The 19,095-nt window shown below is 47.4% G+C and overlaps 1 protein-coding gene across 2 annotated transcripts in view; it reads right to left on the bottom strand.

The window, feature by feature from the left end:
• Positions 1-19,095, bottom strand: part of PRKCA (protein kinase C alpha) — a 391,135-nt gene that overhangs the window by 92,184 nt on the left and 279,856 nt on the right. The window lies entirely within an intron of this gene.

The following is a 19,095-nucleotide window of genomic DNA, read 5'->3' as shown; positions in this document are numbered from 1 at the left end:
CCAAGTAACGAGTCAACCTGGTCCACAGCATTGCATCACTTGAACTCCTAAAAGGATTCATCCTTTTTCTTTGTAAAGGCCATAGACTTCTTTTTTTTTTTTTTTTAAGATTTTATTTATTCATTTGACAGGGACAGAGACAGCCAGCGAGAGAGGGAACACAAGCAGGGGGAGTGGGAGAGGAAGAAGCAGGCTCCCAGTGGAGTAGCCTGATGTGGGGCTTGATTCCAGAACACCAGGATCACACCCTGAGCCGAAGGCAGATGCTTAACGACTGAGCCACCCAGGTGTCCCAAGGCCATTGACTTCCAATCTGGCTGTACATTGGGATCTCTCGGGAGGGGGTTTAAAAAATCCCAGTGCTGGGATGCCTGGGTTCTGCATCAGGCTCCTTGCTCAGCGGAGAGCCTTCTTCTCCCTCTCCCTGCTTGTGCACACTTGCGCGCACACGCGCTCTCTCTCTCTCTGACAAATAAATAAAATCTTTTTTTTTTTTAAGATTTTATTTATTATTTATTTGACAGAGGTAGAGACAGCCAGCAAGAGAGGGAACACAAGCAGGGGGAGTGGGAGAGGAAGAAGCAGGCTCATAGCGGAGGAGCCTGATGTGGGGCTCGATCCCACAACGTCGGGATCACGCCCTGAGCCGAAGGCAGACCCTTAACCGCTGTGCCACCCAGGCGCCCCTAAATAAAATCTTAAAAAAAAAAAAATCCTCGTGTTCACGGGGCACCTGGATGGCGTGGTCCCTTAAGTGTCTGACTCTTGGTTTCGGTTCAGGTCATGAGCTCAGGGTCATAAGACTGAGTCCTGCATCAGGATCCATGCTCAGTGGGGAGTCTGCTTGTGACGCTCTCTCCCTCTGCCCCTCCCCTACTTTTCCTCTCTCAAATAAATAAATAAATCTAAAATTTTTTTCCAGTGCTCACAACTAAATGAGAATCCCTGAGGGGTGTGGCCCACGTTCTTAAAACGTCCGCAGGTGGTCTTATCCCGCAGCAGGAGCAAGCCAGAGCCAGTGGCGCGGACAGCTGTAGCACAGAATAGCTGCACCGCTGCGCTGTGCCTCGTTCTACACTGTGCACACGTGTCCCCAGACCAGCAGCACCCGGGACATGAGTTGTGCACTCATCACATGGGTAGAATCACACGCCCCACCCCCAAATTACAAACTCCGAATTCTCACTTTAATAAGACCCCCCGATGATTCCAATGCACACCCTAGATTGAGAAGCACTCATAATGGGAATCCAAAATAATAAGGAGGAAAGGCCACTTTCCTCCCACAGAGGGAGGCGTGCTCAGGGATGCAGCTAGCAGGGGCTTGTTACCTCTGTGGGAACGGGTAAAGCCACTGCATGGAAATGAGATAGATCATTATTTATCACTATGATAAGAAGGGACAGAAGCCTGAGCCTGCCGACCCCAAACGTCTTCCTCACCATCTTCCGATGGCATCTTCCCCAACGTGGCTGAAACTTCCCATCATCAGGGTCCCTAATTAGCCAGACGCCATAAGTACACATCTAACTGGTTCTCCCAGTGTAGCCCCTGGACCAGCAGCATTGGCACCACTGACTGAGTCAGAACTCCAGGGGCAGGCGCAGTGGTCTGTGTTTACCATGCCTCCTGATTCTGATGCACGGGGGAATTAGGGAAACACTCTTCTAGCCTATCAGTACAGATCATCAGTTTAGGGTGATTGTTAAATGAAGTCCTTAGAAGGTGCTGGGGTTGGCAGTGGACAGAGATAGAGGAGGGGATGGAAGGATGTTAAAGATATCGGGTCCCTGGATGTTGACCTAAGAGAAGTCACAGACCAGCATTGCCCGTTACCAGACTGGGGACACATGGAGTGCCCATGACTGCAGCAAATAGCCTTATGCCCTCCTTGTCTGGAAGCCTTAGTGCAGGCATGTGACAGATAGGACCGTATCCAAATGGTCTCAGTGGGGAGCAGGCTGGCTCACATCTACCAGCCACGGAGAAGCCAGGCCTCTGTTCCTCATGTTCACTTATGCTTTCCAAGGATTTTCCCCCCAGAGTATCTAACCTCATCCAACTGGGAGTGGGTAGAACATAAGCCAGCATGCATGGGCTTTGCAGCTCAGCACACCTGCTTTCAAATCCTGCCCCCGCCATGTACTCCCAAGCCCTAGGAAACAGAAGTTCCCGAGACTGTTTCTCCCCTTAGAAAAGTGAAGAGGGGCTCTCACTCCCAGTGAAACAGGATTGTTGGGGGAAGTAAAGGAAATAATTGTTCATAACGTGCTTTAGACAGTTAGTGACTTGGAAAATGGAGGAGAGAAAGGAACCCACGGTGTGAGTGCTTCCTCTGCAAAGTCCCCACTGCCCACAATTTCAAAATCTTCAGTGGGAGTAGGAGGTCTCCAGGGGGCCTGGCTCCTGAGAATTCCCTCAAGCCCATGCAGAAGGTTTTTTAGTGCAATGCAGAAGACCCAGTCTCCTAAAACAGCAACACAAGTATCACAAAAGATGAAAAGTTTGAGCGTAAAAATAGAGGTCTCCCGAGGAATGGGAAGGGGCCGAAGGTCTCTTTCCAATTAAGCACTGGAATGAGAATCAGATACTTTGTAAAAGGCAGCTAAAGCCTGGAATGTCTACCACGGAGGCTACAGCCCAGATAAACTAATGAGGAAGCAGAGAGGCCGCCAAGAGTGTTGCCAGTTACAGAATGATTATGGGTGCTGGCTTTTTCATCTTCAATTTCTGGTCCTGACAGCCAGCACACACAACATCATTTAAGGCTGATCTCTTCTGAATGGTGATGAGTTACAGTCTTGATGGGATTTAAAGCTGTGGGCCTCCTCCAGAGATACTATGATTGAAGTGGAAAATAAAAAGAAGTTATCAATTCCAAATGTCATTGAAGTAGACAGTGGGTCCAAATTTCAATTTCCCACTGCAGTGGAGAACAGACTGCCTGACGTGTGACGGACTCATCACAGGCCAGGGCACCTGAGTCAGGCCTGGGAGCAATGGGTTTGGGGGTCCCCATCAGCTCAGGCTGTGGGCTCTGGAGCCAGGCTGCCGGAGCTTGAATTCTGGCTCTGCCACTTTGTGGCGGCATAATCCTGGGCAAGATCTGTAACCACCCAGTGCCTCAGGTTGTGCATCTGGAAAATGGTACCTCCCTGGGAAGATTCTATAAGTTCATGCATGTAAAGCGCTGAAAACAGTGGTAGGCACACAGTGAGAGCCCAATAATGATTATTATCGTTGCTGTTAATACAGGTCGCTGGCAGAGAGCACAGCCCTAAGGGCTTAGATGTTCAGAAACCGGACTGACTGCTTATGAGCTGGCAAGCGAAGGCCGTGAAGAACAGAACAGTGCGGAAATTTCCTAACGTGGTTGCGGCTGCGTGGTGCTGGCCATGTCTTAACCTGAGAAGCAGTCCTGGAGGGAGGGGGTCGCTAGCAGGAGTAGGTGCGGGGAAGTCAGGGAAGAGAAAAGAAGAACAAAACAAGTGGGGTGGTGGATGAGAAGGGCGAGAAGCAGGGGAGAGAAAGAAGAGCACTGCAATCAGGACGTAGGGTCAGAGGGCAGTGAGGACGCTGCCCCCCGCCCAGGGGCTGACGGTGGCTGGGTACACCAGGGCAGCGGCTCTCCAGCTCAGCGGCGTGTCAGCAAAAGTCACATACGGATGTCTGGGCCCCACACCCACGGGGTCCGACTTCATCGGTCCAGGCTGAGGCCCAGGCGTTAGCATCTTCGAAGCCTCTCAGGTGAGTATTACGTGATGCCCTCCCGTGCACCCGGTTGTTGTTCTCAAAGTGTGGTCTCCCGACCCATGTCACTGGCATCTCGAGGACTCAGTATATTATTCACATCAAAAAAAAAATCATTCACTTTTTAACACTTAACATTTAAGTGGGTTTTAAAAAATCTATTTGCGAGAGAGAGAGAGAGAGAGAGAGAGAGGAAGAGAGAGGAGGGGGAAGGGAGAGAGTCCCAAGCAGATCCCGCACTCAGCGCAGAGCCTGACGCGGGGCTTGGTCCCACGACACTGAGATCATGACCTGAGCCGAAATCAAGAATAGGACGCTCAACTGACTGAGCCTCGCAGGTGCCCTTAACACTCAACTTATTTTTTTTTAATGATTTTTTATTATATTATGTTAGTCACCATATAGTACATCCCTGGTTTCTGATGTAAAGTTCGATGATTCATTAGTTGCGTATAACACCCAGTGCACCATGCAATACGTGCCCTCCTTACTACCCATCACCGGTCTATCCCATTCCCCCACCCCCCTCCCCTTTGAGGCCCTCAGTTTGTTTCTCAGAGTCCATAGTCACACTCAACTTTTAAAAAGGAAATGTGTCACTCTGGTGAATGGAAAACCAAGATTGTCTGCTCTAAGGAGAAAGGAACCATAAAAATAAGTACAATGAGCATCTAACAGGGTTCCCTCCTTCCAGCCGACACACTTGCCCGAGGCCTGCTCTTCGTTACAAAGGGGAAATTAAAGCAGGCTGGAGCGGTAAGGATATTCCAGCCCCGGGTGGAGTCCCTCCCTACACCTTACAACCAATGAAGGAAAACTGGGAAGGGAACAACTTTCTCACCACATAATTTAATGCTTTCTAAGGTCAGTTCAGTACCTTCAGGAATCCTCTCGAGCAGGAGTGGAAGTCCTAGCGCGTTGGGTCCCGCCCCACACGCAGGAAGCCTGTGCCAATTCTGAGGCACAGAGGAAGGCGAGCATCTCACTGGGTCCAAGAACAGACCTGGCACAGGTCCCACGGCCCATTCCCTTGTCTCCCATCTTCTGCGAGAGCCACCCTGTTCTGACCCGCAGATTTAAGACAGGAAAAAAATCCGCTGCTGTGTAATCTCTTGAGGATGGGCCTCTTGCGGGGCAAAGCTCTGTGATGCCAGCTCAAGTTCGGAGAGGCTGATGGTCTCTAAACAAGGAAGTCGAGAAGCAGCTCACCCCCTGCCTAGTCCACGGCTGCGGCACTAACCCCACACGGGCCCAGAGCCCCGTGGAAGGCACGTGGGAGGGGGGCGCTTCCCCCCAGCAGCGTCTGTGAAGAGGACACGTCTGCTCAAGAAATATGTCTGCGCCATGGTTGTGGCCATTTTAGAATCAAAGTCTGTTCTAGAATTCCAGACCTTTAATAGAAATATAGAACACGGAGTTAGATTACCATCTTTTGGCTCGAGGAGCAGCTTTGGAAAGGATCGGCGGTCAAGCCCGGCATGGAGAGAAACCCGCGTGGGTTAAAAGGTTATGTAATTTCCTGATTACGTAAGGTACCATTTCTGGACAAAGTCCACTCGAATAAGATGAGGAAGATTGAAAAACACCTTCACGGTGCCTCAGAGATACCTGACGGAGGTGGTGAGGCAAGCCCGGGACACGTGGGCTTTGAAGAAGCCTTCGGGCGTCTGAGCTGGCTCCTCCAGAGCGCGGAGGCGGCCTTACCCAGCCTGGGAATCTACAGCGGAGGCACCTTCTAGTAGACGGCACAGCCAGCACTCAGGCATGAAGCCAGGGATTTTGCCAAAGGCCTGCTTGATGGGGAAGTGTCGAGGTGACCGCCATGGTTTCTCAGGGAGAAGCAAGCCATCCCTACAAAGACTGGCAGTCAGGTGTTGGTCGGATGTGTGTCGGAGGACATACAATGACAATGACAGGCTCACTTCGCGTGGACAGAGGCTGCAGATGGTGGCTGACCCAGTCAGGGCCCAGTCTAACACAGTGGCTAACAGCATGGGCAGCCGGGTTCAAATCCTTGCTCTACCACTTTTTAGCTATAGGACTTCAGACAAGTTAGCCCCCTCGTCCTCTTGTTCATCTGTAAGATGAGAACAATAACGGTGCCTATCGTGTAGGGTTGTGGTGAAGACGAAGTGAGCTAATATTTGTAAAGCATTTAGAAGACAATCTGGAACGAAGGGAGTGTTACAGAAGCATGTGCCGCCATTACTAATGATCACATTAATATGTGTTTGCTATCTTCATCATCCTCATCCAGGCCCCCTGTGTGGTCCAGGGGGCAGGGCTGTTTCCTCAGGGTAAAGAAATCTGGTGTATTAAAAGGCCAATTCATACAATACTGGAATTTCCAGACATCAGGGTTAGGCCAGAGTTCAACAGTCAGCTCCTAATTGTTCCAAAATAGCTTGGGATTAAAAAAATATATATCAGTGCAATCCTTGATCCATTCAGAGTGTTGTCCAGATGGTCTCCTGATCCAGACAATACATGTAGCATAAATTACGGAGTATAATAATAAACACCAAGAGCTCACCACCTAATGTAAAAGCTAGATCAGAACCAACATGGCTGAAGCCATCCACTGTATTCTCCCCACCCCCTCCCCGCCTCCCTGTGGATTTTCAACCTCACTCTGAGGCTGCCTTAGGGCACTCTGGCTAGGCACTGAGCTCATGGAGGCTCTGAAGGATTCATGCACGATACACACTAAAAGCTTCACTGGGGACACAGCTATAACCCCTCTGCCCGCAGACTGGACTTGTCTTCACTGACCCATAGTAACCCTGCCCATCAGAGTTCAAATCTGTATGGGAACATTGTTCGATGATGCACAAAAAGGTCAAGTGCCTCCAAATTCAAGGACAACGTGGCCCTTCAAATAATGTGTTTTGCTTTAGAAAATAATTCCCTATTTTTAGTGCCTCCCCCCCCCCCCGCAAGCATCCTTGTTCATGGTTTCTGCTTAATAAGCCAACAACAAGGACAAAGGCTCAAAACAAAGACTTGCTGCAAAAGTCAGGACTGTTCAGCGTGTGCCGACCTAGTGACCCTCCCCTCCACCTCCAGCCTTGCTCCACAGCAAAAACAAGAGTAAACAAAATTCTTTAGTCCTACCCCATATCACGCAGAAGCAAAAATTACATGTTCCGACACTACAGAAAAACAAAACCATACAAACTCTTCTTTGTGTGAAGTTACCAACAACAAAAGAAATGTGAATGCAAAAGTGTTGGGGGACAGGCAACTGAAGAAAATGAGTGAAGGTGTAGTATCTGGGGTCCAAAGAACCTTGTATCCTTTAGCATCAGGCAATCAGAGCGATGGGAGCTCCCCAGATCCAGGAACGGTATCTTCAAGCAAACCCGGAGGATTCGGATACATTAGACAGCCATCGCACGGTCCTTCAAAGAACTTGAAGACCCACAACTTCTTATAAAGATATGATCACATGTGAATAGAAGTTTGATGCCAGAGAGTCTCTCACGACACGGAGGACCCCGCTCGTTCAGAATCATCTCCCTGTCTCAGGACTCTGCACTCGATCGCGTATGTCTACAGAGGCCCCTTTTTCAAAGAAGCTCACATGTGTAGACTACAGAGGTTAGGACCTGATATCGTTGCACGGTCACCATCCAGCCCAGGACAGGTACCCTCGAGGAGCTTCTTTCTGGGGTGATGAAAACAATCTGGAATTAGTGGTGACGGTTGCACAATCTTGTGAAGACGTTGAAAACCCCTGAATCGTAGACTTTAAAAGGGTGAACTTTATGGTGTGTGAATTATTTCTCAATAAAAATAGGTAGGTTTACTGACAGATTTCCACATGCCTGACTACACCGGCTCACTTAAGCTTCACAACACCCCGTGAAACAATGACTCAGATGCCCATTTTCCAGGTGAGGAAAGGGAGGCACTGGGCTGTTAAGTCACTTGCTTAAGGTCGGGCAGTTAGTAAATGACGGAGTCAAGAGTGCAAAGGAGGCATATCTCGGTGGCACAGTGGGTTAGATGTCCGACTCTTGGATTCAGCTCGGGTCATGATCTCAAGGTCCTGGGATCGAGTCTTGCATCAGGCTCCACACTTAGTGTGGAGTCTGCTTAAGTCTCTCTCTCCTTCTCCCTTTGACCCCCCCCCCCACTGCACACACTCTCTCTCTCAAATAAGTGACTATATCTTTTAAAAAAATGAAAAATAAAAAATAAAAAGAGTGCAAAGGAGTCCTGACTCTGCGGCCTGAGCATTGCCCTCTACTCGGTGCTCGCAAGGCGGCCTCTGCGTTCAGGCACAGCTGTCAGTGTAGAGCAGGGGAACAAGCTTCTGTAAAGGAGCAGATCATAAAGACTCGAGGCTCTGCGGGCCACAGAGCCTCCATCACCACTACTCAGTCTGCCGGTATGGAGCAAAAGGAGCCAGAGACGATACGTAAACAAATGAACACCGAGTGTTCCGATGAAAGTTCATTTAAAAACCACAGGTTGAGGGCCACATCTGGCCCTTGAGCCATCATTTACAGATCCCTGCTACAGAACCGATATACCATCTCACCACCTCGACAACCCGTTGAGGAGAAAGAGACACGGGAAAGAAGCCTCTACTTCCTGGTTAAGACACTGCTTCCCTCCGGTTCCTTCCGCTTTAATCTGAGCCTCTTCAACTCTGATTTTGTCCTAAAGCTTGGGAGGGGACCTGGGCTGGAGCAGAGGAGAGGGTGTGTCTCCTACCAGGAACTAGATCCGCCACCGTCCTCTGTCTCCGCAGAACTTCTGGAAGCCAGGATCTCTTTGGTGGACTTGTACTTGCTTTCTTTTCCTCCAGGTGCATGAGGCTTTTTTAGGGCAGTAGTCTGCCCTCCTAGACAGACCTGACTCAAGGTCCCCCTCCCTGGAGCATCTGATCTGACCATGACCGGCAGCAAAGGGCCAACCCCACCTTGCTCAGGCTCCTCCAGCCTGTTCCACACCTCAGCTCCACCCAGGGACCAAGTGCATCAGTGGGGCCATTCTTTATGCAACAGCTGCTTGGAAACTGGAATTTTAGAGGAATGGGGGACACAGAGAAGCCTACGTTACAGGATAGTCTAGCATGGGAGAGGCCCCTCTGTTGCTTAATCTCGCTGTAGCCAAGGGCCTGTCCTGATGAGAGTCACCGTTCTGACAGCAGCCTCGGCGCTCAGTTCAGGAGCATTTCAAGGGCCGGATGGGCTGGATCAGGTAGAAAAAGGAGGAAAAACCCTCACCCCGCTAGCTCAGAACAATGTTCCACACCACCAACTTTTCAGGTTTCCTCCAGATTACACTTTCCCGGTCACACTACTAGGAAGATCACCCTGTTCTCAAAGGCTTGTTTTCGCCTTTGCTTGGGGCCTCTTCTGACGATGTTACAGGGAGAAAGCCGTGTCGAAGAAGCTGCCAGTCTTTTCATGTCGCTACAAGTAAGTTCTGCACCAGGAGCCAGAACGGCTTGGCAAATCTTGATGGGAAGCTGGTGGGGTGACAGCTTGCTTCCGGAACAGGATTTACTGAACGCCCTTCCCACGAGATGTTTCGGGGGTGGCCAAGCTGTCTAGCAATAGGCGAGGTTCTGAGCTTAGGGGATCTGAGCTGGAGCCTCTCAAACCACGCAGACAGACAGACCGTGGCACAGGTGCGATGTGTCCCAGGTGACGGAGAGCAAGCCAGCCCAGGTCCCTGTTAAGGACCAGAATGAGCAGGGCCAGAGGCCATCCGGCTGGCAAAGAAGGCTCACCACAGAGCAAGGGCCCTAGGTGGCCGCAGAGGGGAATGGCTCCCAAGTCACATTCCTGCTGTGCATGGGTTTTAACTGAGTGACAGACGGGTCTACCGTAACTAATACTCGGGCTAGAGAGTCTTTATTCTCTTGAAGCCATAAACCCCTTTGGGCACTATGACAGCTTTTATGACAAGCGTAGGGCACCCATGGGCCTGGGTTGAGGATCTTTGCTGCATGCCTTAAGGGCCATGTTCTCCAAGGACTGAGGGATCTTCCTCCTGTCTCTACACACTTCCAGAACTTGCATGCGTGGGACAGGCAGCATTTCTCTTGGTGGATTCCTGCTTTAGCCGGGGATGGAAGAGGTCTGGGAACTGGGAGAGGTGCTGGCAATGGGGATGACACCGGCTGGGAACGACTCTCTGATGGGAGGCGTGGGTCAGGTGGTACATCCACGGCCATGGCAGCTGCCGCGTATCCCCCACTAGCAGGGACACGGGTGTGTGTTGCTGGGCGCCCACTGGCCACTGAGCTCCATCTGGCAGAAGGAGGCAACTTTAAAGTCAACAATGAAGACTGGATGGCATCGATGAGAGCTGATCGCGGCTGGCAGCCCCCTGTGTCACCACTCGGCAGACTGACTCAACAGAACTGATGAGCCAGGAGAAATAAAACGCCACGTTCTTCTCCTACCAACAAAATGGAATTGAGAGGTTTTCACGCATTGCGTGACTGACGCATTTTTGAGGATCCCAACACAGAAAACGAGGCCAACAGCCTGTATTCTCTATCATTTACTTTAATATTTCTATCCATATTAGAGACGCTCTGTACCCTGGTCCACATTCCCCTCATGCCTGGTGGCAGGACTCGGGAGCTAGTTATCAGTTCCTACTGGTTAACTAACCACCCTATCACCCACCCAGTCTAGTGCTTGCATAACCCAAAAGACCGATTCCACAGCAGTGAGGCCACTGTCTTAGCTACCAGCCATTTTAACCCTCGACTGCTTAGCCTAGCACCTGGTATGTACTTAGTAACTGTTTGCTAAGTACACGAATCTCCATGCCACCCTTGTCCTATGCTTCTGGGGTTCATGCTGCCCCATCCCTGGGCCCCCTGCAGCACGTACCTCCACCTACCCCGGAGCTCCTGGCCCCCACCTTGGCACAAGACTGATCTTCTGGGACCCTCAACTCTACAGCCAGCCCAGGCCACCGAATTTCATCTCTACACACCGAGAGCAACTTCCAGTCAGGGGTGCACCGTATCCTACTGGGTGTGCCCCCCCACCCCTCCCATCCCAGCTGCCCCAGGGTGAGCAGAGGGCAAGGCAAAACCCACGAGGGCCCAATGGGTTCTTGTTATTTGGCTGAAAAGCTAATGCGGAGAGGAATGCTCGCACCTATTTTTTGGTTGCAGTACAAAAAGTGTCCATTTGGAGGGACTCTCAGACAAGGAAAAACCTAGCAGGCCCAAAGGAGTCACGCACTTTTTAACAAAAATGTTAGATGCTCTCAAGAAAGCGTCATCGAGCCTATAACGGGCATACAATGTAGCTCCAACTTTCCGGGAAAACATATCCGAAGGGGCCATTTACTCTCGGGGAAAAACGACCATGTGGAACGTCTCAAGATTTCAGAAATAAAACGTGAAGGTGTCATCAACAACACTGAACGGCTGAGTAACGATGGACCGTGATTCTGTGAACAAAATGGAGTCTTGGAGCTGCTCAGTGGGGTCCACTTGTACTAATTACACTGTGTCCAGTCTCCTGACGCCCTCTGTGTCGAATCCCACAGAATCTCGAATTTGACCTCTTCCACGTTAAGAAGACAGGACCCATTCACTTTGTATTATTTGTTCCTTCTTTGACAAAGACAAAAAGAACAAGATGCACTAAAACCACACGTGCTCAGCATCGCGGTCCTACCACCCAGAACCCATACATAAATCTGGATTCGGGGACGTAAGTCAGCTCACATTTTAGGACCGATTTCTTTAATGTCCTGTTTCATTGCTGAGACTCACTGCGCGGTGAGAAGGGCGTAATTTCTGTCGCCATAAATCCAGTGGCCATTCCTACGCGTGCGTCAGCAACTCTTCAATCCAGGTGCAGCTGGGATCAAATAGCAAAGGGAATTTGGAGGACTATGGTCTGAGATGAGGAAGCAATATTTGGTCCTTGGAAAAAGATCATAAATATTCCACTACTTTTTCTCTTAGAGTTAGTGGACAACAAACGCTTCTATTAGAGTTCTATAACCTTGAAGTGCTGAAAGGAAATGGGACGTGGTTGCGAGAAAAATAATATTTTCCAGGTAATGGGAAACGGAAATGATGCTTTACAAACACAGGAAGATTTTAAGAAATACTTTTTTTCCCCTCTTGCGAGTAATGGATACACTCATCACACACAGATTTAAAAACATTGAAGTATAAAGAGAAAAATTTAAATCACCCATACTTCTGCTTTAAGAGGGAACCACAGTTGGCATATTGGTATATTTACCGCCAGGCCCTTTGCTCTGTGTGGAGCTCTACTGAAATATTTATCTGTACAGAATTCATATCTGTGCACCTAGTTTTAGATCCTGCCTTTATCACATAAGAAGGCATGCCTTTAAAGGCCTAACATCTCACTTTATATCATAATTTCTTTAACCAATCCCTTGCTTGGGGTTGTCTGTGTAGTTAAAAATTCTTCACCTCTGTAAATAACACAGCAGCTGATGGCCTTCATGTGCAAATATTCATCTGCATTTCTGATTTTTATTTTCCTTTGAACACATTCTTAGAAGTGAATCAAAGAGTGCAAGATCATTTAAGACTCCTGACAGATATTGCCAAATTACTCCCCTCCCGAGTCCTACCGAAGTCTTGCCAAGGGTGTGATTGAAGAAAGTAAAAAAATAGCATTGTAATTCTGGCTTCCTTGATTGTTGCCCAGGTTGAACTTCTTGTTTTCCCGTACGGTTATTCTGGTCATTGGTATTTCTTTTTCTTTGACTTTAGCTCCTTGTTCAAGTTTCCTACAGGGTGCCCAAGAATCTTACCGGGTCAGAAGAGCTCCTTAGACATCAATGAATGATAACAGTCCTTGTTGTATCTGCTGCAAACTGCATTTAGAGTTCATTCACAATGCTTCTAGAAACACACGAGCTTAACTTTTAAACGGTTACATCTGTCAAACCTTTCCTTATTTCACCCATTTCTTTCATGTTGAGAAAATTCTTACCCTGACATTAGCTAAATATTCACTTATGTTTTATTACTTTCTTTTTTATGGGTAACTTTTAAATTCATTTGACGTTTATTTTGGTATGCAGCATGAGGCAAGATCTAGTTTATTTTTTTCCCCAAATGTTGACACAACTTTCCCCATGACATTTGTGGAAGGAGGCCCACCTTCTCTGTTGGTTTATATTAGGCCATCCACTTCACCATATTCGATGTCGTTAACTCTTTCAACAAGCCTGTGCTTTAAATTATTGTAGGTTTCCCTCGTGTTTTAAAAGGCAGCCTTTGCACCCAGGTGCATAGTTTTATGACTCAGGGCAACTCCACTCTGGCTGCTTTTTGCTGTTCATCAAATAAATCTCTGCCTGTTTGTTCCTTATTCTTTGGCTTATGGATCATTTTGCTTTAGGTTGATGGGATTCAGGACATGCCACCCCAAAATATGACACCTTGGCATACTGGATATTTTAAGCTGAAGAAATCTGAGAAATGGCAGGTGCAGAAAGGACTCTCTAAAACTCTCCTGCAGTAGGTCATACGACTCTCATGGGAAAGGTGTCTTCTCTACACCCGGAGGAAAGGAGCATCCTTATCTCAGAAGACGGAAGGACCTTGGAAAGGACTCAAATGAACAGCCCTTACTAAGTCCCCCCACCAGCCCCCAGGTTACTTTACTCAGCTCATATCCTTCTGTCCTATTCTCTTACGACTTTGCACTTTTCATCAAACCTAGTACAGAATACTCAGGTTGAACTGTTCCTTTGGGTATTTCCTTATGAAGGCTCCCGGGTCATGAAAAATCTACATTAAATAAATGTGTATGTTTTTTTTCTTTGTTAATCTGTCTTTTGCTAACAGAGCCCCAGCCAAGAACCTGGAATGGTAGAAAAAGATTTTTTTTCTTCTCCTACAAAGTATGCATTTTATTAATACAGATGAAGTTTTATTTAAAAAATATAAAAAAACCAAAATCCAGTCTGAAAATAATGGGCAGCTGAAAGCTGTTACTTGATCCCCAATATTTGTAAGCACAGGCATGTGCCCGATGAAATGTTCAGAACTTTGAACACATTAACTAACTTCCATAATAACTGAACTTGGTATCCACAGTTCATGGGTGGGGAAGCTGAGATTTGGGGGGATGAAGGGGTACCTACCCCAATGTTACCCAGCTTGGGGGAAGGGCCCAGAACACAGGCAGCCAGATTCCAGTATTTATTTTTTAAAGGAGGCTCCACGCCCAACACGGGGCTTGAACTCATGATCCCAAGATTAAGAGTCGCATGCTCTGCTGACTGAGCCAGCCAAGCGCCCAAGATTCCAGTATATTCTTAACCTCCACACTGAACTGCTGGCTGGCGGTCTTGTGTGGCTTCATTTCTGTTGTCACTGCCTCCTTGCTTGTCATTTGCTTTCGATCTTTTGTTATACTGTGTTTTATTTGCATTCATCTAAGAATTGTAGTGTACGATGGACAGTTGTCAAAAATTATTTTTTACATTTGAATGTTCAACGATTTTAATGCTTACTGCTTGTCACCATGTTAAGACTACCCCATTTCCCAACTTTTAATTTTACTTCATCTTGCAGTCCTCTTTAGCTTGCCTTTAAATGGCTTTCAAGAAAGGCACGTGTAGGGGATGTATGTTCTGAGCCCTCCCATATCTGAGAATGGGCCGTGTGAACGGCCGTTTGGCTGGGTGAGAAATTCTAGGAAAACAAACTTTCTTTCTCCAAGCTCTGTGAGTGATGCTTCCTTTCCTCCTCAAATCTTGTCCTGCATACAATGAGAAGTCTAATGCCAACCTGATTGTTTTCTTATATTTAACCTACATATCCTGAAGGGTATATGTTCACTTTGTGATTAAGAATGTTCTAGAATGAAAAAAAAATGTTCTAGAATGGATGAATCACTAAATTCTACACCTGAAACTAATACTACACTGTATGTTCACTAACTGGAATTTAAATAAAAAATTTGAAGAAAAAAAAATAAAGAATGTTCCAGAACATTCCTAGCTGTGGACTTCCTTCCATTAATTATGCTGGGATAGAGTTCATTCCCTTTAGTTTGAATGCTCCATAAATTTGTTCCTATCGTATGGAATTACTGCTTCCTGTTTCAATTTTTCCTCTTTCATCCTTGGGACAACACTATGATTCTCCAGTCATTTGTTCTCAGTGTTCTATTTTGTTATCCCATCCCTCATTCATTTTGTCCTTTTGCCTGCATTCTAGATGAGCTCCTCAGGACTCTTTCACAGCACTGATTTGATTTTCTTTCTTTTTTTTTTTTTTGTTTTAATAACATTTTTTTTATTATGTTAGTCACCATACAGTATATCCCTAGTTTTTGATGTAAAGTTCCACGATTCATTACTTGCGTATAACACCCAGTGCTCCATGCAATACGTGCCCTCCTTAATACCCAATCACCAGCCTATCCCAATCCCCCACCCCCCTCCCCTCTGAAGCCCTCAGTTTGTTTCCCAGAGTCCACAGTCTCTCATGGTTCATTTCCCCTTCTGTTTACCCCCCCTTTCTTCTTCCCTTTCTTCTCCTACCGATCTTCCTACTTCTTATGTCCCATAAATGAGTGAAACCATATGATAATTGTCTTTCTCTGCCTGACTTATTTCACTTAGCATTATCTCCTCCAGTCCCGTCCATGTTGCAGCAAATGTTGAGAAATCGTTCTTTTTGATGGCTGAGTAATATTCCATTGTATATATGGACCATATCTTCTTAATCCAGTCATCTGTTGAAGGGCATCTTGTCTCCTCCCATGATTTAGCTATTGTGGACAATGCTGCTATGAACATTGGGGTGCATATGGCCCTTCTGTTTGTATCTTTGGGGTAAATACCCAGTAGTGTAATTGCTGGATCATAGGGTAGCTCAATTCTAAACTTTTTGAGGGACCTCCACACTGTTTTCCAGAGTGGCTGTACCAACTTGCATTCCCACCAACAGTGTAGGAGGGATCCCCTTTCTCCACATCCTCTCCAGCAATTGTTGTTTCTTGCCTTGTCAATTTTTGCCATTCTAACTGGCGTAAGGTGGTATCTCAGTGTGGTTTTGATTTGAATTTCCCTGATGGCTAATGATTTTGAACATTTTTTCATGGGTCTGTTAGCCATTTGTATGTCTTCATTGGAAAAGTGATTTGATTTTCTACAATGCCACATCTCTTTACTGGTCCATGATGATTTTAATCATGCCAGTACAATTTAAGCTTGTTTGCAGGCATTTCTTACTTGCCCACCTCCCTTCATCTTGTCTACCTCATTGTATATATCCCCATCATTGAAAAAAATAAATAAAAAGTCTCCTCTTCTTTGCGTCTCAACCTATTTGCTCAAATGGCTTCCTGTTCTCGTTTTCCGGAGATGCTGTATTCTTACGTTCTACAGAAGTTTATACACAGCTTTCTGAAACGGTTTGTAGTCCTTGTCCCTTCAGCAATTTAAGTATGTTCTCCATGATACTCCCTTTCCTTTATTCCTCAATACAGATTTTAAAAAATTTTAAGTAATCTCCATACCCAAAGTGGGGCTCAAACTCACAACCCCAAGATCGAGAGTCGCATGCTCTACTGACTGAGCCAGCCAGGTGTCCCCTCAATATATATTTTACATGGGTTATGTATTATGTTTTCTTTCCTTACTCATTTTCAAGGAGTAAAGCTATATTCAGAGGGATATATGAGGAAAGCTGTATCCAGACTTGGTGTTTGCCAACAGACGCTATGTTTAGCTTCCCCATTGGCTCTGTCCACTGTCTACTTGGATACTGGTGAGCTCTCTTCCCCCAAAACCAGCCTGGCACTCAAATGGGATGTGCCTGGCTTCTAACCCAGTATCAGTGGGTGGGTGCTGGGCCCAGGTCACATCCCTTTCACAGTGCATGATAACCACACATACACCATTTAAAGTTAAAATCCCACTGACATCGAGGTTCTTCATACTTCCACACCTATCCGCTGTGCTTCACACATGGGGCTCATGAGCCTTGGGACATGATCCACCAAGATCAGTCCTTTCCTATGGCCAATCCTTTCTTCTTTTGGAAGCTATGCTATGTGGGATGGTAAGAGAGAACCGGATTTTGGCTCCCTGAAATCAAAGGGCTGCCTCCCAGGTTTTTTTTGGCTGCTGAACACCCTGCTTCTCTGAGGAGACATAAAGAATCTTCCTGTGTTCCTTCAGGTGCACGGGGCTTTGCTGTATATCATGGATCAAGAATGGCCAGGTCACTGATGGGGTTTTTTAATGCAGACCATCAGGCTAATAGTCCGTAGAAACTTCTCTAAGATCGAAGTGGTTCGTCAGTCTCAGCCATAGGTTTCTGTCTTTTCCTAGGTCTTCCTAACATTCCAGAGGGACACAAGAGAGACTGCATTTCAACTGGGTACCTTAATTCACTGCAGAAATCTATTGTTTCTTTATGTAGATCCTGGGATGCCACTGTTCCTAGAAAGCCTGGTTAATGGAAAGAGGGGTAAATTCCTCTTGGCTTTTCTGGGTTTGAATCTAAGCTGCTCACCATCATTTCTCCTGGCAAACTCTACTCCTGCTTCCAGGCTGTCCCCTTGTCACTCTGTGGGAGGCTTTTCCATGTGCTCGCCCCGCTGGGGTCTGTCCTTTACAGGCCAAGGCTGGATCTATTGAACTCAATTCTACGTCATCTTCTCGGCCATTTTACCTCCAGCTTTGATGTTAACTAAACCTTTAGACATTCCAGACAGAACCTGAAGGGCAGCAGAGGCTGGCGGGGGGTGGGGGTGGGGGTGAGCACAGGGGGAAGAGGAAAGCCCCTCTTCAGCTGGCTCGGCCTGCCACTCACTTTCTTGGGCAATCTCCAGCGGAGCATGTAATCTGCAATGGGACTGGCTGGCCCACGAAACCTCAAAGATTCCTTCCACTTCGGACATAAGCTGCCTACAAACTGATTTTCCATAGCGTGTATTTATGCCTTTGTTTTCATGGTATCACCTATGTCCCAAGTTCTGTGTTCCTGGTCTGGACACTACATAGGTAGTGAAAGGTGCTGCACACTACCTTTTGTCCTAGAATTCCTAAATTCGGGGGATCATAGGATGTGTTGGAGAAGATGATGGCTGTGGTTTCCCTCCCTCCCAGAAGGTAGATACAAAATTCTGCACATGACCCCCTAGAGCTGGCATGGGGCTGGGGGTATATCCACAGACCAGAAGCTAAGAACTTGCTCTAAGAGAAACACGGGTCCTCTATTCCTTGGAGTTACTTCCTACAGATCATCTGAAACACAGGGAATCAGGTTTCGGGGAAGACATTTCCATAAAGAATTAAAGGGACTAGTTAAAATGGGGAGCCAAAAGGAAGGGATTCCCCTCCCTTGGGGACAAAGTCAAGAGGGGAGTGAGCGTCTTCTTTGGGAATGAACAAGCTCTAGGCTCTGTTAATACTGGCTCACAGCAGTGCTTGGTGAAATCCGCTCAAGGAGACGGATGGTTCCTAGACTTGTCAGACCAGCCTGTATCCAGAGATAAGAGAGTGGGAGCAGAGGCATCGAGGCGGACATCGGGAGTGTCTGTGAGACTGGTCCAGGGACCAGCATCTGGGTGTTTAACCTCAAGCGCTTCTGGCCCCAGAAACACAGCTGCCTCTGCCTTGGGATAAATGTGAAATCTCAGCTTGATGACTTTAAACATTTATCTAATTATAATTCTATGTTCACTTGGCAGTGCTCTGGGGCCCGAGGACTGTTTACGGGGAAAGAAGGCATTTCCCCAGTGGATTTCTGCTATTTGTGGTCCGTGGGACGGTGTTTCACATGGGAAATCAATAAAATGGGTTCATTATGATTTGCCTTTGTGGGTGTCTTAACTGGACTACAGAGGCTCTCTGATCAAGCCAGCAGACACACGGTTTTATTTTTCCCTGTAAATTAATAAGCTGGCGTCTTGGTGCACTGCTCTGCGAGGACTGCATCGAATCTGGTCTCTAGGGGGCCTGGCTGCCTCTGCATGGTACCAAGAGTGAATCTTGGGGCTTTCAAAGTGGAAGGCCAGAATTAGCTGCATCCCCTCCCCTGCCTTGAGCTGCTGCCCCAATTCCACAGGCACATATGTTTCGGGTAATGGGGTGCTCTGGTTTTGATAACTTATCCCCAACCCCATCCCAAACATATAGACAGTGTCTTTAGTTTTAAGTAAATCTAACCTCCTACAAGACTGGAACTTGAAAGACCCAGAGCTGCAGGTCTCAAATGCTACCATGCACAAGAGTCACCTGGGAAAACTCATTCGTGACGGAGACCTGCAGGTTCCACTGCTGGAGAACTGGGTTCAGGATGTCTGAGGTGGGAGCGGTAATCTGCATACTGAAGAGAGT

This window comes from Ursus maritimus, unplaced genomic scaffold (genome assembly GCF_017311325.1).
Source record: "Ursus maritimus isolate PB19 unplaced genomic scaffold, ASM1731132v1 scaffold_24, whole genome shotgun sequence".
Taxonomy (NCBI): domain Eukaryota; kingdom Metazoa; phylum Chordata; class Mammalia; order Carnivora; family Ursidae; genus Ursus; species Ursus maritimus.
Note: the sequence above shows the minus strand (reverse complement) of the source record. Positions and strands in the feature narration are given on the sequence as shown.